The sequence below is a fragment of the Bubalus kerabau genome, chromosome 4 (assembly GCF_029407905.1).
Source record: "Bubalus kerabau isolate K-KA32 ecotype Philippines breed swamp buffalo chromosome 4, PCC_UOA_SB_1v2, whole genome shotgun sequence".
Classification (NCBI taxonomy): Eukaryota; Metazoa; Chordata; class Mammalia; order Artiodactyla; family Bovidae; genus Bubalus; species Bubalus kerabau.
This window is the reverse complement of record NC_073627.1, coordinates 177111799-177122203: the sequence shown is the minus strand read 5'-3', so window position 1 is coordinate 177122203 and position 10405 is coordinate 177111799.

The following is a 10405-nucleotide window of genomic DNA, read 5'->3' as shown; positions in this document are numbered from 1 at the left end:
CAAGGGAAGTCCAAGTGGAGTGGGTAGCCTAGCCCTTCTCCAGGGGATTTTCCTGACCCAGGGATCGAAACGGGGTCTCCTACATTGCAGGCAGATTCTTTACCAACTGAGCTATCAGGGAAGCCCAGGGACCATATAAAACAGAGACCAACACAAGTCAAGGAACTGCCCGAGGTCACACAGAAAGTTTCTGTCACGGACCAGAGCAGAGTCCAGTGTTCTTTCCACTACCTCATTGTCAACTTGTAGTTGAGGATCTTTGTGATGAGAGATTTCTAAGCATAAGGGCTCGTGTCACAGCTCAGCTTATCCTGCCATCCACAAACTCAGCCAGAGTCTCCACCCCTCTTGGATCTTTGGCCTCAGCTTTTGAGATTTCAGAATCATCTCAGAATGGGGAGGGGCTGCACAGATGACCGAGACCATCCTCCACATTCACACGGACGCCAAGGTCACACTCTCAAGAATGAGAGGACCAACCGCAGAGATCAGTCTCCCTCCTGACTTTATGCTGTTTGTAGCTAAAGACACATTCAAGCCCCAGGACCCTCCAGGGCTGCCATTTGACTTGACTTTTTTTCATGCTGCTTCCCATGTCTCTGAACCAAACATTTCCACATCTCCACGGATTTCAGTTGCTTCTCTTGTCTAGTTCTTAAGTTCACATCTGTGCCTTAGCTGACTTTTTTTTTTTTCTTTTTAACTCAATCCTTCACTCCCCTCTGCCCCAGTCTCCAGCTGTCTTGCCCGCCCCCCACCTTATTTTTTTATTTCATTAGATTGAATTTTACCACGATTTCCTCTCCAGTTTTCTAGTTTAATCTGATGTTGACTTTGTCACAGTATTATTTGCTTTGACCCTTCACTGTAGCACTTACCATCTGGCTCAAGAATTTAAATGATTCTTTCTGTTTCTCTCCCTCTCTCTCCCTCTCTCTAATTCTATGTCTGCACCTCTTTCTCCCACTTCCGCTGTGATTTTCTGGTCTAGCTCTTTTTCCTTTTTTCTTTCTCTTTGCCTGTTTCTTCTTTGTCACTTTTCATCATTTCTTTACCTCTCTGGTCTCTTTCTCTTGGCATTCTCTCATTCTCATTCTCTCTCTCCCCCTCTTTCACTTTTTCTACACTCCATGACAATTTCAGATCCTTTAGTTTCTCCTAGGGATATATGGGATAGGTTCTGGGTATGGCAAGAGCACTGGGAAAGCTCATATTCTCAGCTCCAATTCTCATTCCCCATGGAGGGTATGTAGGACCATCTGCTTACAAAACCATGTGTGTTCCTCACAGGTTCTCCCTGCATTTTCTCCTCTCTCAGATTTCTGGTCCCTTTATGCTTCCTACCTCTGGGCTTTCTTCATACTGAAATAATAATGAATGAGAGTCAGCGGACCTGAAATAGCGGTCATTGACTGTCTGATTTTAAGAACTTGGGAGAGTTCCTTAACTTTTGATAGACAAGTGACATTTCCATCCTTGCAAACCATGTGCCCTGAATAAAAATTAAAAAACAAAACAAAAAAAACGGTGGAAGGTTATGTTACAGAGGGAAATGGGGAGTATGCCAAATAGGTGAATGGGATTAGGAGGTTTAAAATTTCAGTTATATAATAAATAAGTCATGCCATTTGGCATAAGAAGTATGATCCATAATAACTTTGTATGGAGATGGAGACAGATGGTTACTAGACTTAGTGTGGTGTTTATTTTATAATGTATGCAAATGAGAAATCATTATGTAGTACACTTGAAACTAACATAATATTGTATTTCAACTGTATTTTTTAATTAAAATAAAAATAACTAGAAGCAAAAAAAAAAAAAAGGTTACGCTAGAAAGGTGAGAAGGAGTTAGATGATGAACAAGAATGAGTGTGAAATGTTTCTCAAACCAAAATGCTAAATTATTTTTTTTCTATTCTGTCCTCTTTTGGATTTTAGCAAAATAATTTTAACTCTTGGAAAAAGAAATGGGAGCTTTGAGAAGATAGGAAGAAGATAAAGAAAGAGGAAGAAATTGTAGTCACTTGAGTTTCTGCTAGTGAGCCTTGAAGTGTTAAATTAGGGAATAAGCTGAAAACTATATATCAAGCTAGTGGTTGGATTATTATTGTCTATCTTTTTGTCTTGTCATGTGTGGACACTCAATAATTAGTAATAATCAGATCCTTTCCAAATGTGAGATCCTAGGATGCCGTCATTGTTATAATTATATTTGAAGAGCAATTCAGTGCTTAGAAATGTTTCTCACATATCCTGTTTTATTTTATTCATGGTCATGGTTCTAATGATAAGGTTAAAGGGAAGGGATGAAGGTTCTATCCTGTCTCCAATGTTTGAATCTGGAGGCCATTCATTTAGAGGCCTTTTGCTTTTAGGGGGAGGTTGAGAAAATGATTGAGCAGTATCTGAATTGGGCGCAGTAAACCTCTCAGAGGAAATCGTAGTAACATGGGCCTGTGGGCAGTATGCAAACTGCCAGATGCCCTCAGGCCCCAGCTGGGTGGATGTTAGCCTCCCAAGGTCCTTCAAAGAACAGTTAGCTGCATAATGATCATCTCCACTGTCGCTTATAAAAACCAACAACTCCTCAGTCACAGACTTTGTATTTTCATTCCTCATCCAAGATTTGAATATACTCACATTTTCATATAAGGAAATAGAGATGCAGAGAGGTTAATTGGTTTACTAGGGTCATCAAGCCAATAATAGGTGACATTTTAATTTGAACCTAGGTCTACCTGCTCAAAATTCATTTTTTTCCCATAAAACAACACTGCTCGTCTTTCAGGAAATGGGTGGAGGAAGAAAGGTAAAAATATGACCTCATATCGCATGATTTAATATATTTTTCTTTTTTTAATCAATTGTCTTTCTTGTCTCTTCCAAAAATGATTCATCAACAGAGGATAAGAATCATTCAACAAATGAATAAATGAATAATGACATCTTTACAGAGATCACTCATTCTGGAGTCAATAGATTGATCCTTCTCTACGGCCTCTTCAAGTCTGAACATTTCAAGTAGATTTGGGGACGTTTTGAATATGTTTTACAGAGGGAAAAAAAAAAATCTCCTTATCAAGTCATCCTCATCTTATCAGGACACCTGCCGGATTGCAGTCAAATTGTCCATGAATAATTAAAAGCTAATTTCCATAAAGTTATTTGCCATCCTTTATTGGTTCCTGAATTACCCTCAGATGAACTTCTCCTTAGAGGGATGTTGGCTGGCTTTAATGTATTTTAGGCCACCCACAATAGCCAAGCAAAGGTCCCCAGTGTCCAGAAAAGGGGGTGCAGGTGCAAGACTCAAGCATATTGCTGCTTCAGAGAGGGGAGGCAAGCCTTCTAGAGCTTACTGAGCTGAGCAGAGCACAGGAGGTAGTAGCAAGGCTGAAAGACAGAAGGCTTACAGAATAATTGGCAGATGCTGAGAGACACCTTTGTGAGAGCTTGCCTTATGGTTTTTAAGCCCCCACATATTCCACAAAGCTGCAAAGAGAAAGAGGGGGAGCTTCTGGTGCCATTCTTAAACTATGTCCACTCTGCCAAAGCTGAAAGAGATCTTGAGTTCAATTGATTTGAGAATGTATCTCTATTTTCTCTGCAGTTGGGGGGTTATTAAAACATTTCAAGTAGAAATCAACTAGTCTTTCCCTAGCTTCTTGAGTTTCTTTCCTGGAATTCTCAAGTTCCAAGGAATCACTATAATAATAGCTAGCAATATTGATGACTTACCAAGTGCCAGGAACTTTTCTAAGTAGTTTAGAGATTTAAATGTATTCGATCTTCATAACCCCTTGTGGTAGATTCTATTATTATTATTCCCATGTACTGAGGAGGAAACTGTGGCAAAAAGAATTTAAGAAACTTAAGATCATACATTGGGTCTGAAGCAGAACTGGAATTTGAAGGCTGGAAGTCTATATTCTTGATCATATGCCAGCCTGCCCCTCAAGTAAATTGAAAAAGATGGTCTTATCTCTTTGTGGGTAAAATGGAATGCTGTAATTGTGTGTTACAGCATTGTAAACATTGTACAGGTGTACAACGTTGTACAGACATTATACTGACACATCAACCTCCCAGGTTTACCCATACCATCCTCACTCACCCATTCACTCACCATTTACCTACATCTTTAATGTGTTGGGGAGGTGTTTAGAACATCCTACAGAGTGGTTGCAAAAAAAATGACCAAAAGTAAGCCAAATTCAAAAGTAGCCCTGAGTTTTCTCTGGTGTGAAGTTCTAGATGGTACCATCCTTCATGCCCATTAACTTTGATTGCTCCGATTTCAAGAACTGTGTCATTATTTGCTGGGGGCGTTCTATGCCTCATTAGCAATGTCAGTGCCAGAGGCAGTCAGGAGCAACGGCAGCAACACTGCTTCAGTGTACTTGCGGGGCAGGCTGGCGTAGGATGAGTCTAGACCTCCACCTTCACATACCAGTTCTGCTTCAGACCCAGTGTATGATCTTAAGTTGCTAAACTCTTTTTGCCACAGTTTCCTCCTCAGTACTCTTCTGCTGTGATGTGCACAGAGAAAAAGAAATGTTAAATGAAGAACCTCTGGCTCTGTTGATCAAATGCAGTGTCCAGAATATGTTTGCTAAAACCAATCTCCAGTTCCCATTATTAGCAACCTTTCCTGAAAAATGGAAGGCCATTCTGAATGAGGTCAATGGAGTGAGAAATAGACCAGAGTAAAATACCATAAGATTTGGATGGGAAAGTCATGTGGCCACAGTATTTCACTAGTAGAAAACCTAAAAATAAATGGTCTTTTTAGATAAAAAATTACTAGTGAAATAAGATGAACTTATGGCTAGTTTATTAATAGTAAATGATGAGACTTAGTTGGGACCCTAAAGACCTCAAATAATGAGTTTATTTCTAATACTTTATAAACATATGAACATTTATTTATTTATTTATTTTTAATTTTATTTTATTTTTAAACTTTACATAATTGTATTAGTTTTGCCAAACATCAAAATGAATCCGCCACAGGTATACATGTGTTCCCCATCCTGAACCCTCCTCCCCGCTCCCTCCTCATACCATCCCTCTGGGTCGTCCCAGTGCACCAGCCCCAAGCATCCAGTATCGTGCATCGAACCTGGACTGAACATTTATTTTTAATTGACAAAAATAATAAGTTAATAGTATTTGAATCAAAACTGGAATCAATAGTGTCATTCATTTACAACTGTATAATGATAAGAACAAGGGCATCCTTTTTAAGATACACAAGTGAAAAAATTCTTTGGGGCTTCTGAAGTCTCATTGCATACTGTTACATTGAAAAAAAAGCAGGGGTGAAATAGAACCAAAAAATTTCTTGGCTCCATGCTGCACATTCAATGCAATGCTTAGCTAGCACTGAAAAGCAAGAGCCTGAAGAAGAAAGTGTTTTCTATTGCCAACACAAAGAGCATTGTCAGGACTTTCGTGTTCTAGAGAATCACAAACGTCTTTATGTAGAATGGCACTGAATGACAGTACTGTCTGCATGGATGGGATTTCCTCAGCATCTGTGTTAACCAGTGAGACGGACACTAGTCACTGGCTCTTGAAATATAGCGAGAGTGATTGAGGGGTCAAATTTTTAAGATTCCATTAGGTTACATTTGAATATTCACGGTGTGTCCACTAGCTGTTCTATTGAACAGGGTCTCCAATCATCAGGCTGCCTCTGAGGACTCTAAGAGGGGGGATAAATGCTGATTCTGGGCTGACATGTAGGCGTGGCTCTGGGGACTCGATATCTGCTCACACAGGCAGCACTTAAGTGATGCCTGTCCTTATCTACCCGAAAAAGTCACTTTACTCTTGGATTAATGGGAGTCAAAATTCTCAGTCCACTAATATCAACAGAATCCATTTTAATCTTGCTCACATGATGAAACATGATAAGGAAATTGAATCTCGCTACCCCTTGAAACCTACCCTCTTCTCAGGAATTTATGTTGGAAAGAAGACAGAAAAGAACTCATATGCCCTGGAGCCTATATTTTGGGTACAAGAACTATATTCTTGAAAACCTTTTTGAAATGTAATAATGTTCCTTAACAGGGTGAACACATATGATAAGAAAGACTCATTAAAACTGTCGCAGTTATTAATTTATCAGGTGAGCTAGCCTCTGGGAATGTGATTTAGGGCCAGTAAATTGCTTTAAGTACCTCTGTCACTTCCAAAATGTTAGTGGAAAAAGAGAACTTAGAGTTGATTTAGTCTAAAACTTTCCTTTTACAAATGGGGAAACTGGGGTTCAGAAAAAATGGAATGACTCATTCAGAGTCAGTTACAAGTGGTGGCTTGTGGTAAAATGTAGATTTCCTAAATTCTAGCCTAATTCCTGTTCTAATGCACCTAATTCCTGTTCTAATATAATTTAGGGAATATTCACACAAGAAACAACAAACGCATTTTATATGAGTGTGCAAATTCTGATTAACTCTTAGTGGAATTTGGAGCTCTGTATGCTAAGCCCTATGTCTGCATCTGACCCTGATGGGAAAAACTCCAACCCTCCATAGTTAATTGGTGATAACTGTCATGTGGGTGGGAGAAATGGCACATATACCAAGGATTGCCATCTCTGTTTTCAAGTTGTTTTTGCAGATGTACCTTGAGAAACAGGAAAATCTGGGCCAGTAAAATTCATAAAAGATATATTTAAGAAAGGTATTAGGGGAAGATTATATTCCATCTTCTGTTGGCATATTTTAGGGAAGACATCAAGAAGGAAAATAGTACTTCTCTGGAATAAGGAAATCTGGATATATACTTGCTGTGTGTTTATGGAAAAGTTAATTTACTTCTCTGAAGTCCTAATTACTCTTTTGTAAACTATAAACAAAAAACAAACCAAAAACCCACTTCTCAAATTTGCTGTGAGAAGTGCATGAGATTGATGGATATAACCCCTCCACTGGGGCAAAGCATATAATAGGTACGGAATAGAGTATCTCCTGGTGCTTATGTGAGTCTGTATTCATTCACAAGTTCCCTAAACATGGAATTTTCCACGAAATAGTATCTTCATCATTCATATCCCAAGCCTGTATTCACCTCCACATGCCATCTTGTAGCACCCATGGGGATAAAAACATAGAGAACCATCAATGTCTTTATAAGACCATAACCTACAACAAACAAAAATACATGAAGGGAACTTACAACTAGTGTAATAAACACCCCCCCCCAAGATTATCTGAGTCTGAGTGTCCTCTGAGTCTCGTCTTTGATAGGTCTTCAGGGCATTCTCATTGCTGGGAAAGGTAGGTATCTCCCAACTGCTTCTTCCCCAGCTGTCCTCCCTGTGTGCTCCTTGATATAGTGCTATTGATATCTTACCACCTCGGTATCCTCACTTGAGCATCACTTGCATTATTAATCTACTCATCATTTCAAAAAACTTCATTAAGTCCTATACTTGGTACGTACCAAGGGGGATATGATGGTGGTAAATACAGACATGGTCCCAAAGTTCATGAAACTTAAATTCAATGAGGAAGAAAGCAAATGAACTGAGCTTGGAGAAGTGAACACATTCTCACCTGTGCTCTTGGTTCCTTGGAGTACCACCAGCTGGACGGGAGAGAGAACAACCATCTCCTCTTAATTTCCACACATCATAATCTCTTCTCTTGTGCACTGCCATCTTTTCCTTTCCCTTTTGATGCACAATCCTTGTGATTATCTTGCTAGACTGTCTTTCCAAACAATGTACAGACTTATCTCACCAAGATGTTTCCTGTGCTGTAAGGCATCAGCTGTGGCTGTGCCATGGACCACCTAATCAGAGCACAGCCTAATTACAGACGTGCTGTGTGTGATTCTCTACCTTGATCAGATAATCAAAGATAACTCATTACTCAGATAGTGAAGGAGAAGGATGCATTATGAGAGAGATGCTCTGCAATAATAACCCTGATAGAGTGTGCACGATATCTTGATGGGGGTCGGGGAGGGGGAAATTCTGGGTCAGGCTGATACTAAACTAGACTATAAGGAATGGCAGTCCATCGATGAGAGGTCCAAAAAGAAGATAGACTGTATCAAAAATAAAAATTATTGGCATTGCAGATATTGATTTGTATAGAACATCTGAGCAACACGTTCTCTTTTTTAAAGGAAGGCTCACCTGTGCAGTATTTGCTGGCCAACACTATTACAGCTTTATTTAGATTTGTATGAAGGAACCATCTGTTTCAGCTCACAGGAGGGCCAGGTCTGCATCACAGGCATCCCCCCTCAAGGTCCAATCACAGCACCTGATGCAAAAGTTGCCTGATGTGATGCTTGACTGAAAGCTAATGACAGGGAACACTTCATTTTTCAAAGTGTGCTTTTTCTCAGGAGCAAGTATGCTCTTGATGATCGCTTTTCTCCTCCCTGCAGCCCACGAAATAGCATGAAGAGCAGAGAGCCTGGGAAACCAGGATGGTTCTCCATTTATTCTTTTTTGTATGTATTCCTTCATCAATACAATAAATGCATGGTGATACCTGTTATTTGGGACGCTGCAGGTATCCCTGTGATCAAGGCAGATGAGATTTTCAAGATTACATGTAGAGAAAGTAGACAATCAAATATGCACAGTGTTTTTTTAAGACATACTACCTGGTGGTAATCTGTGCTTTGGTAAAATTCATGGGGTCCATTAAAAGAGAGAGACTGGGTGGCCATTTCCCATTGTGTGGTCGTAGACAGATTCTCTTTAAGCTGAGGCCCTAATATCAAGAAATTTGCCTTGCAAAATTCTGGTGAAATGTGTATTCCAAGCAGAGGGAACACCCAGAGCCAACTTCCTAGAGTCAGAAGGACTCTGTTGTGTTTGAGGTATGAGAATGCCAGTGAGACTGGAGCAGAGAATTGTATGAGGTGGGGATGGAATGGCAGGCAAGGGGCAGGTCACATAGGGCCATGAACGGTAGAATTAAGGATTTGATTGTTTCTCTATGCATCATGAGTTCAAACATCAGAATGAACATGATCTGATTCAGATGGTGCCCATCACAGTTGGACTCCCATGAAAGACGTCTGACTATGCTTCTGCTACTCAGTTTTGCCTCTCTATAAATGAGGACCCAGGATCAGGCTTTAAACACTCCAAAAGAGAGAAATATAATAAAATAAGATTTGAAGCTCTATTGTGTATTTCTGCAAACCTTCCCTGATTTCTCCTCCCTTTCTCTCAGGCCAGGGTCGGTAGCCTCCTCAGGAATATCAGTGCTTCAGGTACTTTTATGATACTGGGTTGCTATTATCTGTTAACAGAGCTGCCAGGCTGCTTCTCTCCTTTGAGTGTAAATTACTTGAGGTCTCAGGTCAATGATGAGACCTCTCTGTGTTCCCAGACCTAAGTCAGGGATTGACCCATTGTGTGTCCTTGGTAATTGGCCCTGAACCGTGCGTTCTGTTTTACCCTCCATGATTGTCACATCATAGTTTTACCTCTAGGGAGCTCAGAGTTTCCATTTATTTCTCTGCCCTTTCCTGAACTTCTGTCTTTTCCGGAAACTCCCTTAAACCACCTGCATGGCAACCTAGGATGCTTCTTCTTCTCTCTCCTTCACTGGGGATTGGGTTTGTATCTTGGTCTGATAGCTCTCTGAGTCCATCTTTACTCCTGCTCCATGTTCTTTCACAGTTATCTCCCCTACTACAAGCTTTGCACATTTAATCCCATCTTGGCTAACAAAGTAATTATATCTGAATCATTCGTTAAAAACATTTATTGAAGACCTGTTATCTCAGGCATTTTGATAGTGACAATTCAAGTTGACAAAGATGTGACCACTAGGCTCAAGAAGCTAGTTGGGGATAAAGTCTGATAACCAGATGTAATACAAGAGAAATACTAGAACCAGGAAATCAATGGGATATACATAGAGAATCACCAAATTCAGCCTGTATGTTGCCTATATGTGATCTGTAGTGGCGATACAGAATGAAACCACAGAAAGCTTCCTGGAGGAAGTATCGTCCATGGTGAAATGAGAATTGTGGGTACAGGTAAGAGTTAGCTAGGAAGCAGAGAGTTTGTGGCACCGAGAAGGGAGGCAAGCGCTCTGCAGGCAGGGCAAATAGGAAAGAGGCCTCTAGCAGTGGATAAAGCTGGATGTGTTACTCATCAGAAACATGAAGGGGACCCAGGGGTAGCAATCTAAAGGATTGCAGTGGGTCACAAAGAGAACAGGGTGAACAGAGAGAAGAACAAGAGGAAAGACCCTGGGGCCAGAGCTTGGAAGGGCTTACTTTACAAAATTCACATTCAGGAGTGTTCGCCATTAAAAAATATATTTATTTATATTTTAATTGGTGAATAATTGCTTTACTATGTTGTGTTGGTTTGGTTATATGCTCTCTGCCATATAACGTGATTCAG